Here is a 25,949-nt window from a genome sequence, read left to right as displayed (position 1 = left end):
AAAAACAAAGATCATTTACATTTTTTAATAAAGTCTATCAAGAAAATAAAAAAAGCTTACACAGCAGAATTTTACTGTCAATACACACACACACACACATACACGCTCTTCACAAAAGAAAATGGCGTCTTGAAATTTATGAAAAAAAGGGATGATTATACAAGATTTCGTATGACCAGAGAAGGAATAGCCTATGACCACTAGACGATTGTTTTGGACTCATGTTTTGAAGCACTTTTAGAGAATTATTATATGTGCTTTCGATTTTATCAACGGATTAAATCTACGTATTTTTATGGAATGGGTTTCGTTAATGGGATTGGTCAGAGACTGCTCAGCTATCAACCACTTTAATGCACTTTTCAGGTAAGGTAAAATAAAAGAAAGGAATTAAAAAAAAAACATTTCCACATTACTTCCAAACCATTATTTAGACATTTTAGTACTCATTTGTAGATTATTCTCCAATCGGAGAAATTACAGTCTCTACGCATGGAATGTCAGTGCTAGCGATGTGAGTACAGAGACGGACGGGTTAGAGAAGATATGTACCCAGACACGAACGTTAAAATCTATATATTTGAAGAGTTAAATTATGTGCACACTTATAACATGCTTTTCTCTCTTTCTCTCTCAGCTCGTTTGCCAAGGATTTCAAATAAGCTGTATTTCGTGCAATTTCTGGCGCGTGGCATCAATACACCACCCCAAACTATTCATATTCAATTATTTTAATTCCATTGTAACTGGCCACCCCCTATCATGTTATAAAATGACCCCTCCTAAGAATTGTTCTCAGTGTGCCCCAAGTCTGCCCGTGCAGTATGTCGGAAACAAGGAAGAGTGGCGGGAACTACCGCGAGAGACGAACAAACGACATTCTGGACATAAAACCGACAGATTTCGTCAACCCATGGAACTTTTTCCAAGGTTTACCAATGGTGTAGGCAAAATAATCTGCTGGCCACGTCTTTTGCTTGCCCTGAAGAAAACTGTGGTTGGAACATGATATTGGCAAATTTATCGTGTGCTCCCGGTGGGGTCATTTTCCGTTGTTCATTGAACAGACTTCACACAAAGGACACATTCGTTTTTGACAGAAGCAACTTGGTATTGCAGGACATTGTATTGTTCATTAAGTGTTATTTGGAAGAAAATAGTCTTGCTCAGTTTTCCCACTTTTCGAGAATGCCTTACACTATAACAGCGGTAAATTGGACATGTTTCGTAAGAGAAGTGTTTAAAGAATATTTTCACAACAATCTTCAAATTTCAGTGCACAGTTGAAATTGACGAGTCTCTTTTTGAAGGCGAGTAAAATTGAAGGTAAGTTACCTCCCTTTTACATATTTATTTCCAGCACATTCTTTTTTAGTTTTGGTAAGTACAATTTTGATTAATGTATGCACTGTCATTTATACGCCAACTTTGCTTAAGCGGGATTTTTTTTATTTTTAGATATGGATATTTTGCATGGTAGAGAGGGACACGAACAACAGCATCCTTTTATATCCCGTGTCTGACAGAAGCGAAGAAACCCTGCTACCTCTCATCGAAAGACACATCGAAAAAGGTGCTACAATTTACAGCGATGGTTGGTCTGCATACTGCCCTCTGAATGATCTCGGTAACCAACACTTTACAGTTTTACCCAAGTTCGCTTTCAAGAAGACTTACATTAACAAACGAAGAGGTCCATGTCCATACCAACAGGATAGAGGGGGCTTGGAAGCATGCGAAAGACCATTTTAGATTGATGGCAGGAACCAGCTGAAGATAACACAATTTGAGGGCCATCTTGCCGAGATCATGTTGAGGGCAGATGTTAAATCGAATATTTACAACGGCTTCTTTAACCAATCGAAATTCATTTACACCTTAAATGCTCCACCCAAGTGCCATTATACGACTCCACTCTTGGATACATAGGCAGGGTTGGTAGAGGCATCAGTCCCAAGTAAATTCTTGGGAAATCAAATCTGGTATGTTTTGCAATGTTTTCAATTGGTGAACTTCTGTATTTCTAAAACGCAGTTCAATTCCTTCTCCGTAAATCCTTACAGTGTTTTATTTATAGTGAACACAAATGCAGAGACGGACTCTTCTGCATCTCAGGAGGAAGAGGTGACCTCTGCAGTGTTGGTTGGAAGTTCTTCCTCCTCTCGCTTCATACCAGCCAACAAGGAGTTGTCTTCTTTAGAACTAAGGGAGAGACATGCCAGGCAATCCGATGGCTTTGATGTTCTCATGCATGAACTATTTTCTGGATCAGAGGAGTCCAGTGACGAAGGCGATAAAACTATAGAAGATGAAGCTGGTAATTATTCTGAAATTAGAAAATATAGTTAATTCTTAATACTTATCAAATGATCTTCGAACATTGTATTTTATTTATTGCTTATCTAAAAAGAATAATGCAATCAATATCTTAATAACTGTCTAAAATAATACATAACACATATTTAATAATTACAGCTGACCAGTTGATTCCAGCTTTAAAACTACTCAACTCCATTATCAAGTCTGAAATCTTCTCCTCTTCAGCCAAGGAAAAAGTATGGCACCATTATCACCTTCTGCAGCCTCTACTTATTAATGAAATCTTTAAAAGTGTGAAATATCGCCAACTGCCAGCCTTCATTTCTCTTAAAACAGCAGAAGAGATTATGAAAAAAATTCAACTTCTTGTCAATCTACTGTAAAATCAAATGAGTTGAGATCTTGAGAGAAATATATAATTGCATACATTGCAGGCTGTCAGTTGTTTCGATTAAAAAAAAAAGTTCATTTCCTGAGATTGAAAAATGTATAGAAAAAACTAACTGATAGAGATGGTACCACTAAATTGATTTCTGTGAAGTCTAGAGGTGAGTTGACACAGCCATCCTGTGAAATTGTAGCCCTTTTTGTAGTTATTTTGTTAATTTTTTGAAAATTTATGTACTTTAAGGAGGGTTTCTTCTCATAAGAACACTTATTTCTTATATTTAAAAATCAATGAAATTTTCACAGAATCAAGAAGACAATATCACTAAGTGATGTTATCAGTTGGATTAAATTTGACCGTTTTATATTAGAGGCAAGGTCATTACCTTTTCCCTTGACATTAAGAATAAAAAATACTGTTGCAAATCATGCGATGCCTACTTCCATTTCAATAAATTAAATGTTTTTCTTTTTGCATAAAGAGATATTACCATATTGGGTCTATAAGATGATATTACCAAACTGACATAAATAATTTAATTAAAATGGATATTGGCTAATCCGAATTTTCTCTACTTTTCTTAAAATTTTAAGATATCTTAGTTATTTTTATATGCTTCCTATATTTAAATTTTTCTTATTTTGACATATGGTAAAGTTGTCACATAAATATACAAAATGATATAAAAACAAAAAGTTTTGACCGTTTACTAAGAGAGAAAAAACACTTTTTACCAATTTTTGGCTCAAATCTGAACTTAGATTGGAAGCTCTTAAAAGCTAACATAATTATAGTTTGTTTGGAAAATCATATTTATTTGATATATTTTAAAACTTTAGTTCCTTATCATTAATTTAACTTACATTTAGAAATTTCCTCGAAGTTTTTGATTGTGTAAAAATTATAACTAAATTCATTGTTCTATAATCATTTTGAGAGGCAGAAAAGAAGATATTTTCATACGCCGCCATTCCGCCAAAAATATAGTCCCTGATAGATTTCAAACTCAGTTTACCATTTCTATTTAAAGTTGTACAATTGTGATGAGGAAAGAAAAATATGATCTTTTAAATCTCTTGCCTCAAAACATATACAACATATTAGCAAACATACTTTGAATATTTCATCTAAGTCAGAAACCAGACAAGAATCCCTCCTTAATGTCATTTCTTTCACTTTAGCAAATTACTGACGCTATTTGTTTAAAAATGAGGCTGTTACAAATTTTATTTGATTGTACATATCATTCAGAGTTAAAATTCGAGTCACAGCAGAAATTGTTCTTAACAGTTTTGTCTCTTTATCACAAAATCAGATGTCACGCAAAATGCAGGCATATGATGAAAATTTTCTATTTGAAAACAGAAACAGCTAGCAAACAAAAAACTCCTCATAAATGTATTTTCTTGTGTGTGTGTGTGTGTGTTTTTTTTTTGAAATATTAATGAAGCTCTAAACACTACTAATTTGTTTTTTGGTCTCTGAAAAAAAAGCATGATATACAGGTGTACATCCTGAGTTTTAACTGTTTATCTACTTCACTTTCAAAATGGAGTACTTGCCATATAACTTCCAGGAGAAATGATCAAAGACAACATAGTATTGGTGAACACAAATCTGTTTTTACTTAATTAATTGCAAATATTTACATTTCTCCATGTCCTTCCTTATATGACAGTAAAAATTAAATTGACATTTAATTTTCAATGACACGAAGTTGGTCACATAATCAGACTTTAGTGCGTATGGAAAGCAGTTCGCACAAAATTTTGGAAGATCTAGCTGTGACGTCACAATACGTCATACATGTACGTTATGTTGCATTTCTATAACAAAGTCTAAATAGTTAATATTTTTCTGTTAATTAATTTAACAATAAAAATAAAATATGAGAAATAAAATATCATTTTTTAGAGTTTTATTTGGATCTGACATAAAGGTGGTACGTGATCAAACATTTTTGACCATATTACCTAAATTTCCTGTCATATCCCAATGAAACTCTAAAAATTGATATTTTATTTCTTTAAATAATGCCAATGGTGGATATAGAGGGGGGTTACTGGGGTTGCACCCCCCTTTGGCTTTGCTAAAACGAGAGAGAGAAAGAGAGTCCAGAATGTTTGTTTAATTCTTCCGGAAACATTTTTGCTGTCGTCAGGTTTTACCACATACTTTTTAGTGGATCGAAGCTTTTCCGGTTTTAAGTAAAGACCAAAGACGTTGTATTTTTACAGATAATTTCATGGACCTTTTACGTGTAAGTAAAAGGAAATTACTTCTGCTTTTAATAACAAGGCCCTATGTGATCTTTATAAAGAACTGAAACAAGGGCTTAACAAACGCGTGTTGTTTGGGTCCAGATGACTAGACATCGACGGGAGCGCGTTCATACCAGACGACATTGAAAAAGACTGTACAGTTACTAAAATCACAGGCGATCGAAATTGTTTATACAATAGTGCGGAAACATTTCCGCCAGGTGTTGATAAATTGATTTAAATTAGATTTTATATAGTTTGTATCTGTAATGTTTCGTTTTATTTTGAAAAAAAAATGACTTGAGTAAATTGGAATGTATTTCAAAACGGGATTTGTTTTAAAATCAAGAGTGACATATTTACGTCTGATAATTTTACAATATAACATTAATCCAAGTTTGAATTTAGAAATACAAATTATCAAGTGAATGTTGTAGGGGTTTATTGCTTTTAATACTTTTGAAACTTTTTGTTAACTTTATGAACAGGAGAAAGAAAAACACGAAATTAAGCGACATTATACTGTTAATATGTTTCATATTGACAGCTATTGATCAAGACTACTTTCATGAATCGATATTTAAAAATATATTTCGCAGTAAAGGCTTGTAAATTTGTCATTAACATGAACACATTTTATATATGCGTTTCAGGTGACATTTCTTGTAGCAACATCCTGAGGGCTTGACAGCGCTGGAGTTATATAAAGAGGCTGAACAGTATGTTCAGCACCCGGTTTTGTCACAAACCCTTGAAGAAGGTGTCGTGTTTACTAATCTTGAAGATACGTTTTTTTCACTTTTGCTGACCGAAGAATCTTCAGATCATTTTGATCTGAAGATTCAAATGTAGAGACTGTTGTTCTGCTTTTTATAGAGGCAGAATTGACCTGCAATGACTTTCGTTGGTCATATACGATTCACATTCTAGCCTTGAGCAATGTTCTGCAAATTTCCATCGACTTTGCCCATCCGAATGTAAATAATGGTATACGCCTACTATTTCACAGAAAAAAAACATTCCTTTGCTATCACCAGTCTTTAAGAATAACCCGGATACTAATAAAGGAATATTATGGTCAAAGAGATGAAACTCTTGATAATTGGACAGGATTTTTCTATGAGCAAAAAACCGTTCATGGTAGCTCACTCGGTAGAACGCTCGCTCCGTGATCGGGAGGTCGCGAGTTCGAATCTCGACCGCGACAGACCTAAGTCGATAAAATGGTTAGCAACTGTTCCTTCGCCATGCGCTCGGCATTTTGAAGTGAAAGTTGCGGGTCCTTCGGATGAGACCTTAAAACCGAGGCCCCGTGTCACGGCAGGCGTTGGCACGATAAAGATCCTTCACTGCTCAATGGCCCTGAGTGCCGAGTAAAGTTCAAAATTTGAAGCCCTTCACCGGTATATGGTGATATATAAGTGAAAAATTCTCGAATGGGACGTAAAAACAACATACAATCAATCTATGAGCAAAAACATTTTGCTCTGTTGTTATCGGGCCATTCTAAGCCTCATCGCATGTTTACAGTATCAGTGACCGTGCAGATACGCTCTCAGAATCCCCACTATTTGTTTCCATGGAACTTGACGAAGAGAAATTGCTTGAAGAGTTTGATAAATATAAAAGAAAATGGATCATGTAAGGTCTTACGAAATAAAGAGTTGTCAGCAACATGTGCCAGTGGAGTGACAGAACAGACCAAATAGACCATTAGTTATAGAAAAGGACAGTAACTTAAGGAAGCAGAGCTCACCAGACATTATTCACACATCACCCTGTTCTTGATGTCGGAGAGCGTATTGCTGGGGGTTCTACTCCAGGTCGAGTATCGACTGATCGGGAAAGGTTACTCATCTTTAAAGACCACTTTGTTCCAAATCAAAACTACGCTCATTTTTCCAAATGAAACATTGACAAAGGGTAAAAAGAAACAGACTTACACTCTTAAGGTAGATCGCGGGTTTACTGTCTGTCTGAAAACATACGCTGAAAAATTGTCAACTAAATCCTTTCGATTTAAAATTTTCTTTCTGAAATTTGTTTGAGATTCGTCTGCGTGGTTATGTTGTAATTGTATTTCAAATACACTAATGTTGATGACGCTATTTCAATGAAATATATAGTAAAATGTGCCTTTCACGCCGTTATATGCATTTCAAAAACATGACCATAATATTAAAATGAAGCAGACGAATTTTATATTACTCAACACAATAAATGTGAAGTAAATTTAAAATCGACTATTAGAAAAAATAATATGTATGTATGTATACAATTTTCCATCAAATGCATTATATTTTCATCACGATGTTATATTACGTTAGTGCGACGTCATAATTTTCGTATGCCTGTATGACCAAAAAAAAAATTTGAAGACGTTGTAGAATTAAAGGGTCGTAAGTGTTAGATACGACTATTTAAGCTTTTTTGTAAATTTAAAAATAAACAATTATTTTTATATTGAATGATCTTAAAAAATCAACTTCGTATTTTATTTATTTTCATGTTAACTTTAAAAAATTATTTGGTCGTATCTAAAGTGGCGAGATATGAAAGGTTGGAAGTATCACATACGACATTATAAACACATTAAACAATATCTAAAAACATCGTATGTGACACTTACGACTTTTCATAACTTATTGCATGCGCGAATACAAAGTTATGATGCTGCATGCAGAAAAAAACAATAAAACGTGATGAATGGTCAGTGAAAACTTACTAGAAAATGACAAATTAATATCCTATTATATTACATTCCTTATTTTTATGCTTTTTGTCAGGTTTTTATATTACTTCAAAGAAAAGTTAAATAATCGTTCAATGTAAAATCTGAAAAGTGAGGTAATCACGTCGTTAAAGAAAATCATAATTTTATTACAATTAGTTTTTCAATGTAAAGTGAGGTTAGGCATTTTAAATGATAATTGTTTTGTAAAAAATAGCATAGTATAAAATATAGATTACAAAGTTATGCTTTATTTTAAACACAAAACAAAAGAATCCTTCAATGTAGAAAAATTACTTACGACTTTTCATATTTTGAAATACATGTATTTCAGATAATGTCTGTGAATTTTGCTCTTCAGTGAACAGTCGAAAAAGAATTACTGTTACTACAAGATAACTATAACAGATCATACACTGCTATACAGGAAAGAGATGTACACCCTTATATACATGTATACAATCTCTGGATTTGTAACCTGCAGAACGATGTCAATCGTATTGATCTCTTAAAACACAGGGAAAAGGTACTGAACAAAGAGATTAAAGATCACCTAATCCAAAATCACGGCTCAAAATGGCATCGTTTATAGAAAATGAATCTTACGATGAGGAAATTTCACTCAATTAAAAGAAAAATTACAATCGAATAAAACAAATGAAGATGAAATTCCTCTCAATATTTTAGCAAAGACAATTAAAGAATCAAATAACAAAGTGAGGCAAGAGAATTCTACATTTAGTGTTGTAAATGAACTAGAACAAAATGAGATAAAAGAACCAGAATAAAAAAAAAGATTATCAAAATAACAAAAAGCCAAGAACATATCAGGAGGTTGATCAAAACAATAGGAGAGAGTTGTGATGATGAAAAGCATTTAGGAAATACAACAGGGCCCGGTTTTTCAAAAGGTGGTTAAATTTAACACAGTGGTAAGGTTAACAATGTGTTAAATCCTAATCAAGTGATTAGCTAACACAGGGGTTAAATTGTGTTGATCAAAAGCAATTTAACGCAATGGTTAATTAACACTGTGTTAACTGAATTAATCACTTGGTAATCACTTGGTTACCCATAACCAGTTCTACTTCCCATCTGAACATGGAGAGCACTGACTTCTGCTCTAAACCTAAGCGGGCTAGAAGTCAGAATTTCAGCATTATGGAGATTAGCACCATTCATAATGAAGTAAAACAAAATCCTATATTGGAAAGTAAACACTCTAACACGGTTACTAATCAGAAGAAACAAGCGTGTGGAAAAACATAACCGAACAAGATGTGTTTGTGAAACACTGATGCCCCCGTATGGCAGCTTATGGCGAAGGTTAAAGTTTCTCAAATGCAAGTCAAAATCCAGGCCAAAAGATAAAAATGTTGGTACCCAAAGTTCTTTAAAAGTAAGTAAAATGTCAAGGTCAAAGTTGTTGGTATCCAAAGAAATGTTTTGTCACAAGGATTACATATGTGAAGTATGAAAGCCCTAGCACCGACCATTCAAAAGTTATGGCCAAGGTTAAAGTTTTTCAAAAGTAGGTCAAACTCCTATGTCAAGGTCAAAGGGTCAAAGTGGTTGGTATCCAAAGGAAGGTCTTGTCACAAGGACTACATACGTGAAGTATGAAAGCCCTAGCATCAACCATTCAAAAGTTGTGGCCAAGGTTAAAGTTTTTCAAAAGTAGGTCAAACTCCTAGGTCAAGGTCAAAGTGGTTGGTATCCAAAGGAAGGTGATGTCACAAGGAATATATATGTAAAGTATGAAAGCCCTAGCTCCAACCGTTCAAAAATTACGGCCAAGGTTAAAGTTTTTCAAAAGTAGGTCAATTTCCTATGTCAAGGTCAAAGTTATTGGTATCCAGAGGAAGGTCTTGTCACAAGGAATACACATGTGAAGTTTAAAACCACAAGCACCAACTGTTCAAAAGTTATGGCCAAGGTTAAAGTTTTTCAAAAGTAGGTCAAACTCCAAGGTCAAGGTCAAAGTTGTTGGTATCCAAAGGAAGGCCTTGTCACAAAGAATACACATGTGAAGTTTGAAACCCCAAGCACCAACTGTTCAAAAGTGATGGCCAAGGTTAAAGTCTCATAAAAATTTTGCAAAAGTGGGTCAAACTCCAAGGTCAAAAGGTCAAATATGATGGTACCCAAAGAAAGGTCTTGTCACAAGGAATACACATGTGAAATATGAAAGTCATAGCTCCAACCAATCAAAAGTTATGGGCAAGGTTAAAGTTGACAACAGACAGACAGACAAACAGATAAACAGACAGACAGGACAAAAACAATATACCCCCGGGATCTTTCGATCCGGGGGCCTAAAAAGTCAATGCTGTGGGCACAGCTCACAAGACTGTTACCGTTATTATATGTATATTTTCCATGAAAATAAATAGAAATATAATATTACAAACTAACTATATCACTTTAAAAATTACTTTAAAAATTGAAAAGGTAGATGTACTATAAAACTTGGAGTAAATTTATTCTGTTGTTTAGTGTTTATGAAGTTGTAACTTCAACTTAACTTGTCTTTTAAAACAGCTGTTAAGGACATACGCAACGTAGTTTGAACTTGATTGTCTTTTCCCCTGGAGTTGAAGAGTTCCAATACTTAAAGGAACTGTGTGCTACATTTTAACGTCTGTATATGCTGTTGTACATTTCTTCTAAAACAAGTTTGGATAAACAAAACATCTAGAATATATGTTTAGTAATTTTTGAATATTTTTCTTTGAAGTATACAAGAATTTTCATCAATTGATATCTTTTCAAAACCCCTGGTAATGCATGCTGATTTTTTGTCTATGAACATCTGATATTACTACAATCTTAAATTAAGAATATATTGAAAAATTACCAGTAGGTAAGGTACGTTGCGTATGTCCTTAAAGCACCGAGACGTAAAATTTCTATTAAATCCACCACTTCATTTTCACGAAGGGACATAAATCTATTTCATCATAATATCATTGATAAAAATATCACAAATAATGATCAAAATATTTATCAATCAATTTTATCTATTTTTTATAGGTTTTACTCATGAAACTAATTAATCTGTCACAAAAATTAAGAATTAAGTCTTAGAACACTGAAAACGTTTAATAGTTTAAATGATGCAAGGAGTACAAGGTCAAGGCCTCTCGTTATTTACCTGCATGATCGCAGAAGCTTGGATGTTGAGACTATGATATCCTTTCCTGTTGACAGGCGTTCTCGTCAGTGAAGGGTGCTACAATTCTGACATGTGTGCCATCTATACAACCTATGACATTGGGAAATCTGGCTTGTTGGTAAAATGCAGTCTTTCTCGTTGCCCTTGCACTCTGAGTAACCGGCCATTTGATAAATTGCCCTGCCTTGTCATCAACTGCATTGGTGACGTCTTTAACAGCCTTAGATACTGTACTCTTTTCAAATCCTACAGAGTATGTTTAAGGTAAGAAAGTGGAAGCGTTGATAAAGTCACCGACACATTAAATTTCCCTTAGCCTGTTAGCTAGTCAGTGTAAGTGCCCGATTTACAGGAAAGTAGGCAAATTAGATATATACTTGACGAACGGAGATGAAAACCACACAAAGATTGCAAGTTTTAAATTCATTTATCATAATTTTAGAATTATTTAATATACTTGCCTATTGTGTCACCAATAGCTTGCAGAAAACTTGCCGCTAGCATAAAAGCGAAGGGCCATTAAAATTTGTGCTCCACAGACAGAACATGGCTTCGTTTTGTGGCCCTTTCCAAGTCTTCCGGCAACAACTCTACTATAAATCAAATCCCTCGTCGACTAAAACGGTACCGTTTTCGCAACCCATCATCTGACTAGCCTTGTAAGGGGTCAGCAGCAGCTCCAAAGCATCTTTTTTTCCTCTGAGGTGGCTGAAGTGCCAGTCGGACGGCCATTTTGAATCACTGTGTTAAATTTTAACACATGTACTAAGGGTGGATTAAAGTCAACGCATTGTTAACACATGGTTAAACGCTAACAAACTTTTGAAAAACACTTAACCATGTGGTCAAATTTAACGCACAAGTTAACAACAGGTTAACACCAGGTTAGGGTTAACCACGTTTTGAAAAACCGGGCCCAGAAGATTTAAACTTACATGTAGTAGAATCTCTATTTTCAACAATCACAGATGCTACATGTAATGAAAACATCTTTGCATGGAGTGTGATGGTTTTCTTTATCTCAACGAAATCTTTGTCGTCAACAATCAAAATGATTAATTAGAACTTTAGAATTTGAATATTTTAATGCCATTGTTTAAAGAAAATGCCCAACCAAATGCAGAAACTGTACATGTTATTATTGAACACAAAACAAATGAAGATGAAACCTCAGAAATTGCTTCTGTGCAATTAGAAAACGAAACAGAACAGGATAAGGTGTCTGGGGACAGTATAATTTACCCGCATTCCAGCACTGAAAATGAAAAGTCATCTGAATCAGGAAGTGAACAAGAGGAAATAAATAGATCTAGGCGTCCAGTGAAAAATCCTGAAATGTGAAAACAAAACATGCGAAAAAGAAGGAGAAATGCGGGGGAAGAATATACCTCCTGCAAGGGTGGAATGGTTATGCGACGACACTTAAATCGAGAAGATTGTAAATGTAGATTCAAATGCTTTCAGAAAGTTAAAGAAGATCAGCAGAAGATTTTTAGGCAATATTGGAGTTTAAACTATGGTGGACAACGAGATTACATTAGAAAAATGTGAAAAAGGAAACTAAGGCTAAACGCACAAGAAGAAAGTCAAGAAGGAAATATTCATATCAATATTTCCGTGATAAAGATGATTGTAGAGAGAGAGTGTGTGCAAGACATTTTTCTTAAATACTCACAATATAGGAGAAACCAGAAGTCTCTGACAAGACTGTTGCTCTACTGGTTGTACTTATAAAGGAAGATAAAAGTAGCACTTGGACTTGAAACTTTGCAACAGCAATAAATAGAATAATGATCTTTGGTTTAGTCTCTTTTTGTGGCAAGATTTATTGCAATCAGACTAAAACTGTAGAAAGAGTAGCCTTTTTAAACAATTTTACAGAAATTTCAATTTAAGTAACCATGCATGGCAACATCATATAACAACTTCAAAAAACAATAACATCAATTATGTATCTCAGTGTAGTCTACCTGTATGCCACGTTATACTAACCAGAAGTCTCTGATGAGACTGTAGCTCTACTGGTCTGTACGTATAACAAAAGAAAAGTAGCACTTGGATTTGAAAATTTGCAACATGCAACAATAGATAGAATTATGTATTTTAATGTACTCTACTTCTGTGCAAGTTATATTGAAATCAAACGGAAACTGTAGGAGGAGTAGCGTTTTGAAAGTATTTCATGGAAATTTCTAGTTTTAGTAACCATGACAGCATCATTCACCGAAATGAAAAAAACGGAAATACATATTATGTATCGTAGTGTATTCTAATTGTGTGCCAAATTAGATTGAAATCAGATCAAAACTGTAGGAGGAGTAACGTTTTATGGGTAATTTCACAAAAATTTCTATATTGAGTAACCATGGCAACACTGTTCATCGAATTCAAAAACTGATGCATTAAATTATGTATCTTAGTATAGTCTTCTTGTATGCCTAATTATATTAAAAGCAGACTAAAACTGTAGCAGAAGTAGCATTTTAAAGTAATTTAACAAATTTCTATTTTTAGTAACCATGGCAACACCGTTCATTGAAATCAAAAACTGATGCACTAAATTATGTATGATAGTGCAGTCTACTTGTGTGCAAAGTTATATTGAAATCAGACCAAAACTGTACGAAGAGTAGTATTTTAAAGGAATTTCACAGAATTTTCTATTTTTAGTAACCATGGCTACACCATCCATTGAATTCAAAAACTGATGCACTAAATAATGTATGTTAGTGTAGTTTACTTGTGTGCCAAATTATATTGAAATCGGATTAAAACTGTAGGATGAGTAGCGTTTTAAAGGAATTTCACAGAAATTTCTATTTTTAGTAACCATAGCAACACCGTCCATCAAAATCAAAAACTGATGCACTAAATTATGTATTTTAGTGTAGTCTACTTGTGTGCCAAGTTATATTGAAATCGGACCAAAACTGTAGGAGGAGTAGCATTTTAAAGGAATTTCACAAAATTTTCTATTTTTAGTAACCATGGCAACATCGTCCATCAAAATCAAAAACCGATGCATTAAATTATGTATCTTAGTGTAGTCTACTTGTGTGCCAAGTTATATTGCAATCAGACCAAAACAGTAGGAGGAGTAGCATTTTAATGGAATTTCACAAAATTTTCTATTTTTAGTAACCATGGCAACATCGTCCATCAAAATCAAAAACCGATGCATTAAATTATGTATCTTAGTGTAGTCTACTTGTGTGCCAAGTTATATTGAAATCAGACCAAAACTGTAGGAGGAGTAGCGTTTTAATGGAATTTCACAGAAATTTCTATTTTTAGTAACCATGGCAATACCGTTCACTGAAATCAAAAACCAATGCACTAAATTATGTATCTTAGTGTAGTTTACTTGTGTGCCATGTTATATTGCAATCGGACCAAAACTGTAGGAGGAGTAGCGTTTTAATGGAATTTCACAGAAATTTCTATTTTTAGTAACCATGGCAACACGGTTCATTGAAATCAAAAACCGATGCACTAAATTATGTATCTTAGTGTAGTCTACTTGTGTGCCAAGTTATATTGAAATCGGACCAAAACTGTAGGAGGAGTAGCGTTTTGAAAAATTGTTTACAGACAGACGGACAGACAGACAGACGGACGGACGACGGACACCTTACTATCGCATAAGCTCTTCTGGTCTCTGACCAGTAGAGCTAAAAACAGACAAAAAGTGTCGTCGGAGTAGCATTTTGAAAGTATTTCAAGAAAATTTCTATTTTTAGTAACAATGCCAACACTGTTCATCGAAATCCAACTGGTACAGAGAATTATGTATCTTTGTGTAGTCTATTTGTGTGCTGAGTTATACGAAAGTCAGACTAAAACTGTAGGAGGAGCTGCGTTTTGAAGGTATTTCAAGGAAATTTCTATTTTTAGTTACTCTGGCAACACCATGCATCGAAATCAAAAATCGATATAAAGAATTATGTTTCTTAGTATAGTCTATTGTGTGCCAAGTTACACTGAAATCGGACCAAAACTGTAGGAGGAGTAGCGCTTTGAAAGTTTTTCACAGAAATTTCTATTTTCAATAATATTAATCATGGCAACACCGTTCATTGAAATAAAAAAAAAAACGATACGCAGAATTATGTATCTTAGTGTAGTGTACTTGTGTGCCAAGTTATACTGAAATCAGATCAAAACTGTGGGACAAGTAGCGTTTTGAATGTTTTTCACAGAAATTTCTATTTTTAGTAACCATGGCAACACCGTTCATTTAAATTAAAAACCGACACACAGAATTATTTATCTTAGTATAGTCTACTTGTGTGCTAAGTTATATTGATATCAGACCAAAATTGTAGGAGGAGTAGCATTTTAAATGTATTTCCCAGAAATCTCTATTTTCAGTTACCATGGCAACACCGTTCATTGAAATCAAAATTCGATAAACAGAATTATGAACCTTTGTGTAGTCTACTTTTGCGCCGAGTTATAGTGAAATCGGACCAAAACTATAGGAGGAGTAGCGTTTTGAAAAATTGTTTACAGACGGACAGACAGACAGAAAGACGGACGGACGACGGACACCTTACAATCGCATAAGCTCTTCTGGTCTCTGACCAGTAGACCTAAAAACGGTGTCGTTTACGCTAAGCAGAAGTGATTTAGTGCGGTGCAAAGATTGATTGATTGATTGTATATTGTTTTACGTCCCATTCGAGAATTTTTCACTCATATAGAGACGTCACCATATACCGGTGAAGGGCTTCAAATTTTGACCTTTACTCGGCACTCAGGGTCATTGAGCAGTGAGGGATCTTTATCGTGCCAACGCCTGCCGTGACACGGGGCCTCGGTTTTTAAGGTCTCATCCGAAAGACCCGCAACTTTCACTCCAAAGTGCCGAGCGCATGGCGAAGGAACAGTTGCTACCTATTTTTTATTGACTTAGGTCTGTCGCGGCCGAGATTCGAACTCACGACCTCCCGATCACGGAGCGAGCGCTCTACCGACTGAGCTACCGTGAACGGTACGGTGCAAAGATAAAAGGCAGGAAAACTGGGAGTCAGAGAGTGTCAGAGGAAGATAAAAATATTGTACGACAGCACATTGAGTCTTTCTCAACAGTTGAATCTCACTATTGTCGGAAAACTACAAGCAGATAATATCTTGAAAAGCACCTGTCAATTAGAAAAATATATGATTTATACAATTGAAAGAAAAATGTTTGTCAGAAGATTGAGAGCCTGTAAAGTACTGGTTATATGATCATAATGTTTTTTAGCACTGAGTACAATATTGGATTTCATCGATCCCAAAAAAAGATGTTTGCACTTTGTGCGATGCTTATGACAAATTGACATAAGAAGAAAAAGAAGATAGGAAAAGTGAACATTACAAACATTTGGAAAGAAAGCAGCTCAAAAGAGAAAAGACAAAGACAGAGAACAAAAAGATGAAAACATTCTGGCTATAAACTTTGACCTCCAGAAAATGTTCGTCAGTGACGCATATTACATGTAATAGTAGAGAATTATTTACTCACAACTTCACCACGTACAATCTTGCATTGACAAATGTTCACTGTTATGTTTGGGATGAAACTGAAGCTAAGCGTGGTAGTTGTGAGACTTCAACCTGCCTATAAATCCATAACAGAGAGGCTGGAGAAAAAAATGAAATAATATATTACTCAGACAATTCTGCGTCATGTGCTTGCTTAGTGTAATTAACTAAAGTTATAACACACAACAATTTTGAGAGAGGACATTCGCAAATGGAAGGCGATTCAGTACATGCGACAATTAAAAACTCTACAAAGAGATTAGAAATGTATAGTCCAAATGATTGGATTTCGTGGATAAAAAATGCAAAGCAGACGTCTCAAAAATATGTTGTACACGAAATAGAACACTCAAGGATTTTAGACTTTAAGGAGATGAAGGACACATGGTCACATGACTCTGTTTAACTACGTCATGGTCTCCGGTTATGTAAATGCAAAACGTGTAAAGCATCAATTCTTGTATAATTTTTTGACAATTTTTTAACTTTAATTACCATCTTATATAAAAAAATTAAAAAATGTTAACATTCTTGTAAACATTAACAAATTATGAAAAAGATTGATCCACTCCTCTGTTTCCCTAAACTGCGCGTCCAACAAGTCGGTGACGTCATACACGAACTGTTAGTACAGCAAGATCAGACTCGGTGAACACAGGGTCGGTATTGTTATCTAAACAGGTAATCAGTATATGATGAAATATTTTGAGAAACGGGGAACACAAAAATTATTTTTGCATGGCTGATGACGGAAATCATTTGTAGGTATATCTTATTTCGCTTACGTGTGACGTCATAGTTGGTTTTTCTCGTACTCGAGAAATGTAACATTACACGTTTTTCTCATGCTTATGTCCTCTTTAACGATGTCCTGTGAAATAATGAGGTCAGCTTCATCATTCGAAATTTTGTACAGTTAATCAATAATTTGAAGGATATGCATTTCAACGTAAATTAAAAAAATAATGAATGATGGATTTTTTTTTGTAAATTACGTTTTTTATTGTTTAACTTGTCTTAAAAAGTGCGTAATTTTCCCTATCTAGATGCAGTGTGATAGACAAAACGTGCTTTTTCGAATTTTAAATCCTAGTTATACTCTGAAATAATTTAAAAGTCACATGTCCACTTTGATATTTTTTATATATGCTTAAAAAATCCTATTATGGAGAGAATAATGAGACCGGAAACATGGAGAATAAAAACTCCAATTAGATACGGTAGGGCATAGTATTTGTCACCAATATCTCCAAAATAAGGTAAGAAACCTAATGATATAACTGCTATAAGATATGTGGGACATACTTATTAATAATTAGAAATATACAAAATATGAAAAAAAAATTGAATGACAAGTATATTTTTTAGCTCAAGGTCCTTTTCCTCCTTAAAGAGTGTGTTTCAGCTGTAGTTTCAAACAGAAAAAAGGACACAAATGGAGATCTTGTTCATTGGAAAGATAGTCCAAACATTATCTTTTTTAAGTATGTTTTCAATGAGGACTAGACCGTTTACGGTAGCTCAGTCGTTAGAACGCTGGCTCCGTGATCGGAAAGTCGTGAGTTCGAATCTCAGCCGCGACTGACCTTAGTCGATAAAAAATGGGTAGCAACTGTTCCTTTGCCACTTTGAAGTGAAAGTTGCAGGTCCTTTGGTTAAGACCTTAAAAACCGAGGCCCCGTGTCATGGCAGGCGTTGGCACGGTAAAGATGCCTCACTGCTCAATGGCCCTAAGTGCCGAGCAAAGGTCAAAATTTGAAGCTCGTCACCGGTATATGGTAAAGTCTCTGTATGAGTGAAAAATTCTCGAATGGGACGTTAAACAACGTACAGTCAATCAATCAATAAATGAGGACTACAGGAGCCTGAACATCAACTAAGGAAGGCGAAGAATGAAGTCTCCGGAAGGTTTTCATCTAACACGTTTATACAGAGAACAATTGCCGATTTCTGATGCAAAACGTGCAAGAAATTTATGCCAATGAATCTTTTTTAAAATCTATTACAGGATGTATTGTATTTAATGAGAATACTTATGGTGATTCCAGTCAGCAGTTCCCAACGTGAGGGGGCTCTCAGTGCTGTCAATCGCATAAAGAATGATGTCCGTAGCTGTTTAGATCCCACAACTGTGGAGGCTTTCACAAGAATTAGTAGTTCCTCTTATAGAGGATTTCAAAACAAATCCTTGTGTTGAAAGATGTTTTTCGCAGAAACGTGCTGTAAAATATGCAGGATGGCCTTATGATAACCAGCTGTTACAAGAGTAATCAGATATAATGTGGAGTCATGGCCCTCCTGCATACTAAAGTAGGTTCAAATTTAATAAATGATCTTGTTTTAATAATAAAAAATACACTTATGAGTCGTTATTCCTTGTTTCTGATATACCTGTGTTATTTACAAAAATTTTTATTATGGCGAGTGAAATATTTCTTGATGGTGACCAAAAATTCTGAAATGGCGACCAAAAAAATTGCTGGTCGTCATTTAGCGACCTGATAGTAAGTGTGACTTGGAGCACTGTTTTCAAAGATTAAAGAAGACAATATCACTACGCGATGGTATCAATTTGATCGTTTTATTTTTGCCATTAAGAATAAAATTACTGTGGCAGTTCATTTTATGTCTACATCTATTTCAAAAGCTATTTTATTTTCTTTTTGCATAAAAAATGTAACCAAATAGAATCTTTCAGATGATGTTATCAAACAGATATTCAAAATTTAACTAAATTAATTATTGGCTAATCCGAATTTACTCTACTTTCCTTGAATATTTAGGGAATATTAGTTATTATTATATGCTTTGTATATTTACATTTTTCTTATTTTCACACATGGTAAAGGGGATCTTTCAGAGATACAAAAAACAAAACGTTTGACTATTTACTGAGAAAGAAAAATGTTTTTACACATTTTTTTGCCCTAATCTGTTCTTAGATTGAAAGTTTTCAAAAGCTAACAAGATTATGTTTTGTTTGGAAAGTAATGTTTATATGATATTTTTTAAAACTTATGCATCAAAGTAAAGTCTACACTGGGTGAAATAAGCAGTTTTCCGTCATGGGAAACCATATGGAAACCTCAAGTTTACATCATGTGTCCTAGTGGTTTCCGCAGCGGATGCCAGGTTATTCCGTCAAGTTTCCGTACCACGGAAACTACTATACGCTCCGATTCCATTAGGTATCCCGAACCACGGAAACCTCAAGTTTCCCGAGCCTCCATGTAGTTTCCCGAAATGGGAAACCTGAAGATTCCACTGGTTTCCATAATTAGGAAACTATGTGGAATCGGAGCATAGTGGTTTCCATGGAATGGAAACTTGATGGAATCCTCAGATTTCCCATGAACGGAAACTAGAGGAAACCTCGTGATTCCTCAAGTTTCCATGACTCAGGAAACTACATGGAATCGGAGCGTAGCGGTTTCCATGTGATGGAAACTTGGTGGAATTATATGGTGTCTCATAGAAGGAAATTACAGGGAAACTTCAAGATTCCCTCATTTTTCTGAGACGGGAAGCAATGTGTAATTGTGGTGTAATAGTTTCCACACCATGGAAACTACAGGGTACGTTGAGCATTTCAATTTTGAAAAATGATTGACAAGCAACTGGAAGCTCAAGGATCCCTGTATTTTCCATGGTAAATCTTTCTTGTCTAGAATGTGAAAAGAGAACAACAGGTTTAAATCAAAATATATATTATTAATTTCCTTGGTAAACTGTGTTTTCTTTTCAAAATCTATCAAGAAAATGTATAAAAAGGAAAAAGCATTATCAAATCATATGTTTAATAATTCATTTGATGTGCAAAAACATTATTTGAAAATGATATCAAAATAAATAAAATCATATATCTTGGGTAAACAATGAAGTAGTCTTTCACATCTAAGTCCATTCATAAACTTCATTAAATACTCTTTACTTCTTTCAACATCAGCTTCCTTTGTACTTTCTTCAAGTCATCTGCGATCTGCAATATATTTTCATATAAAATTATTTGATGTAAGAATTGTATGCTTGAATATTATTTAGAAATCTGACAAGATCTCTCAAAGTCCTTTAATGTACCAATATCAGTGATTAGTTTCAGTCTTTAAATTTAATGACCATGAAATCCGAATAATGAACATTACATAGTAAGGTTTTAAGCCAGATTAATAATAAAGCAGGTATGATTCAGAATATGACCATCTCATACATGTAGAACACTGCTTTTAGTTGAGTGAATTGGAGAGAAATGTGCTCTGGACAAGGATATTACGATTTTTTTTCTTAATTAATTGACATTTGAACTAGAAATTTTGTTAAAGATCACTAAAAACCCTTCATCTCATGGCACACAAGCCAGATCATACCAAGGAAGAAAAATTATGCTCTGGACAAGGACTTTAAATAAAGATACATAGTGTATTTTGATACTAACCTTTGACCTAGATAATTGGTCCAAGGTCACTTTTTACCCTCCATCCACAGGCACTCTATGAGTTAAATTTGAGTGAGATTGGGCTAAGAGGAGAGAAAATATACTCAGGACAAGTGATATCAGATGGAAAGACAGATCATCTCATGGCATCAGCAGAACAGGACCCTAAAAAAAAGAATGCACATACATGTTCAGCTATATCCATACAAGTCAATATGAATTTGTCATATGTTGCATTGCATACACATGCTTTAATCATGTTTAACACCTTATGAATAAATTCATATTCAGGCTTGTTTTATGTCACTGAAAATTAAGGCGATAGCCATTAACCAATTTTTACCCCCAATTTACATACATGCATGTTGTAATGTTTGTTCAAATCTTCTCATTTATAAATATTACCTTGTAGTATATTTAGTTAACATGTACCTACAGTTAAAGCTTCAAAGTGTTTCATTGAATATTTTAGAAATTACAGTCATCAAAATACTGACCAGCCAAAAATCAGTAATTTTTTTTTTTTTCATTATTGTCTTGTTTTATATAACATGTTTCAATGTTAGAAAGTTTTATCAAGTTAAAATATTTACTACTTTAGCATAGCCATACAGTTGAACTTTGGCATCTCGAACACCATAGATATGTGGAAGTAATTTGGAAGTATTCTTTAAATATTTTACTCCTGATATCTCGAATCCTCAAATAAATGTATCTCAAAATAATTTTAATTGAACTTTGAACCTTGACAAAAGGACTCTTAAACAAATATTCATTATTCTTAAAATAAAGTCTACAGGTTACAAAATTATAAGTTGCTCAACAATGATCATATCAATAATATCTAAAAGAGTTGATCATTTCCCCTTGGGGTGAAGAGGGGGAGGGGAGCTTCCTCTGTACAATTTAAAAATATCCTTACTTTGTGTCAACCTTGGTTAAAATTAGTGGTTCTTGAGAAGAAGTTGAAAATGTGAAAAGCTCACAGATGGATAGACAGTTTGATGGACAAAACAAAAGGAGATCAGAAAAGTTCACTTGGGTTTTTAGCTCGGGTGAACTAAAATTCTCCCTGCATGGTGTATATTATGCTAGATATCATCCAGACAGAAAATTTTATAGAGAAGTGAAAAAGACTCCTAGCCATACTATTTCATAAGGCCAAACAAAAAAATATGTTTGTTTACTGTTGAAATAAAATAGGGTCGGTAGGTAGGATTTTTTTTGTATTTTATTGAATTTTTTTATACACAAATTCACATGTATTTGTTGAAATACGAAACAGTTTTACCATTGTGTGGTGCTTTACTTTTGTTTGGGTTTGCCATATAGGCGATAGACAATATCTTTCTTGCCAACTGCCTTACAGCTACATGTACCACAAAATGAAAAAAAAAATGTCTTGTATTTCTTCTTTAATTCCATGTTGCACTAACTATTTCTAGTACTTTCGATTCAAACGCGTAGCCGATTAAGATGCATGTAAAAGTTAAACCGATGAATGAGTGACTTCTGGATTTTTACGAGGAAAAAAAATTTCGGTTGGCTATTAGATATAGGGTCGGTCGGGTAACCTTAAACAAACATTTTTTTTTTTTTATTATGCCTAACCTGTTTAGTTTGCAGCTGGTAGTTCAACATTCCAATTAAAATTGGAATCAAATTCTTTTCTTTTAATGCAATTATCATACATACCTATTTATGATTGAATTAATTACCACTTACCACATGATCCCATCTTCATTTAACATCTTTAGTTACTGGTTCTCCTTAAATGTCAGTTTTCTTCTCTCTGAAAGAATATATTATGTACAGTTACTATTGCATTCTGATTTCACTTATAAGACCAACAATAAACAAGAGTCCTAGGTGCCACATTGCTCACCTGAGCACTTTGGGTAGGAAAAAGCACAAATAAGTTCAGTATTAAAATGTTTCAATATGAAAGTGGTTCAAAGGGGGTGGGTGGGTGGGGGTATGAATTCTACACTTTCTAAGGATGCTTTTGAATTAATATGACACATATTAGCATTGCTGTTCTTAAGAAGAAAATTTTTATTGATATATCCTTTTTCTTCCTTTGTACAGTAAAACTCGGTTATAACGAAGTCACGGGGACCTGTGAAATTACTTCGCTTTATCCGTAATTCGTTATATCCGTAATTCGTTATATTCGTATAAAGAATTAGTAAAATATATCTAGCTGCGGATCCAAGAAAGCTTCGCAATATCCGTGAATTCGCAATATCCCTGTTCATACTAAACAAATTTTACTGTATAACTATGATCTCCTGTTATGGCGCCTTTATTCTCCTGGGGAGAGGGGGGTGTCATGATTTGAATAAATTGAATCTACATTACTTCAGGATGCTTTTATATCATTATGACCAATTTTAATGATATTGGTCTTGAGAAGAATTTTAAAGATCTTTCCTATGTATCAGTATTGTTATGTAAAACGTTGATCGCCCATTGTGGCCCCACCCTACCCCTTGGGGTCATGATTTGAACAAACTTGCATCTACACTACCTGAGGATGCTTCCATATAAATATGACGAACAGCTTTGCTCTTCTTGAATAAAAGAATTTCTAAGATTTTTCCTATGTACTTTGATCGTTCATCGTGGCCCCATCCTACCCCGGGGGTCATGATTTGAACAAGCTTGAATTTACACTAGCTGAGGATGTTTCAACATCGGTTTCATCTTTCCTGATACAGTGGTTCTAGTGAAGAAGATTTTTAAAGATTTTATCCTATGTATTCCTTTGTAAAACTTGATCATCCATTGTGGCCCCACCCTACACCCGGGGGTCATGATTTAAACAAATTTGAATCTACACTTCCTGAGGATGCTTCCAAATAAGTTTAATAATTTTTCCTGGCCCAGTAGTTCCAGAAAAGAAGATTTTTAAATGATGCCATTAATTTTTCATTTATTTGTAATTATCTCCCCTTAAAAGAAGATATGGCCCTTCATTTAAATAAAGTTGAATCCCCTTTGCCCAAGAATACTTTGTAGCAAGTTTGATTGAAATTGGCCCTGTGGTTCTTGAGAAGAAGATTTAAATGTGAAAAGTTTTCGACAATGACGGCGACAGACAAATTTTGATCAGAAAAGCTCACTTGAGCCATTGGCTCAGGTGAGCTATATATGATTTGTTTGATGTACTCCGAAAGATCCATCAAAATCACCCCTACCCAATCATTTTTTTTTAAGTATATTAATTTTACTTCATTTTTTTGGGGGGGGGGGGTTCAGGGAAATAAACTTTGTTTCATTGTAAAGTTGAGGTTTATAATTTCTCCAAGACACTTGTTTTATTGAGAGCAATAAATATTAAATCTAAATTTCTAATTCTGTGTTTTTGTATGACAAAAAATCAATTTGTTAGATACTGCCAAAAAAAATCTACCTACCTACCTACCCATTTTACAAAATTTGGGTCGGAGTACGTCTGATCAAACGAGTATTTTTAATAATGGCCAAAACTTCAACAACTACTAGGGAGGAAAAAAATAAACAAACAAAAATTTATCGTTATCATAACATATATCAAACAAAAATTTCAAACAAATGAGGATTCACTTATTTTTACCATTCGACTTCTATGATGTTGCGACCACCATCAATAACTGATAATTGTTACTCAGATGATTCATTTACATTACTTGAAATACTATCAAAAATTATCAGTATTTGTACATCTTGTAGGCTTATTATTTTTCACATTTTCAGTAAATCTCTCAGCAGGTCACATATGAGAAATTTTGTCTTTTGAACAGTAAACTATTTCAATTTATAATCTATCACTTGTTTGTTAAACAGTTGTTATATTAATATTATAGACAGTACTTTAAAACCAATACATTTTCCCTATACATATCATCATTATGCATATAAATAAGGGTTGTGATATGACTTGTTAGATGCATATGTACTCTAATTACAGACAATCTACTTAAATTGTTCTGATGATTCTTCATAATTTCTAATTTTATCTGCCAAATAAAGGCGGCTTACAATAGTCAGAACTCTCTTAAATTTCCATCGATGATGATGTCCTTCGTGAATAATCTGATAAGTTGAGACTGCGCACACTTTTTGTTTAAATATTGATGACTTAATCGTAATTTAGTAGGAAAAATAATTCATTTTTACCTTGTCGTTACATCATAAAAAGTTCCAGAAGTCCAAAAGTGCAACAAGTTGCATTCCGAGAACACATGTATTCAAACCGGATATATGTTTGTCTGTATTAAGAAAGAAACCATATTCGGTACAAACATTATTATCCGATTTAACAACGAAAAAAATTTCATACACTTTTCATTTATTAATAGAGAGAGAGAACTATTATAGTAAGTATTCATTTTCATTAAAAAAAATCTACAAAGGCGAAACGTTATCATACAACATACAGTGCCATAGGGCCTAACTATATACAAAGTCTACTAATCTATGATTGAACGGCTTAAAACACTAAATATTTTATAATTCAAGTTTCTCTTTCCGTTTTTTGCAATGTGTAAACTAAGATATTTAAAACTTTGATATCAAACTTTTCAAAATGGCGTCAAAACGAATGTGTTCTTCGATGGGAAAGATTTGTTCGGCCCATTATTAGTATTATTTACGTAAAAAGTATATAAAAATATACGTACACTAATCCTTGGTTGTTGATCATTGCATTTTTCACAGTTTTCAAGACACTGAGTGGCGAAAACATCGTTAACTTTTCACATTTGCACCTTACACCCGAGTTCTTCTCCGTCTTGCTCAACTGCAAAAATGGCGCCTTGTGAAAATTGACCAATGAAATTAAGCCTCTGCAGAGCGATGCATTATGGGAAACGGAACCTGTTTACGGATACCCCCCCCCCCACTACTTTTTCATTAAATTATTCATTATTCTGATTAATGTATAATGTCACAACGAAAGTTGTTAAACCTTTATACATGTATACATGTTTTAAAATTTGAAGCGTCAGAAAATGAATATTAGTTGAGGACCGTAGAAAATGGGGGGGGGGGGGGATAGTGGACGTGTACGTCCCTAAACATATTTTTTGCAGTATAGAAAACAAAGCCTATTTCCTGTTGCGCCCCTCAAA

The sequence above is a fragment of the Saccostrea echinata genome, unplaced genomic scaffold, assembly GCF_033153115.1.
Source record: "Saccostrea echinata isolate AGI-Se365-2 ecotype Australia unplaced genomic scaffold, CSIRO_AGI_Sech_v1 ptg000054l, whole genome shotgun sequence".
NCBI classification, from domain to species: Eukaryota; Metazoa; Mollusca; class Bivalvia; order Ostreida; family Ostreidae; genus Saccostrea; species Saccostrea echinata.
Note: the sequence above shows the minus strand (reverse complement) of the source record.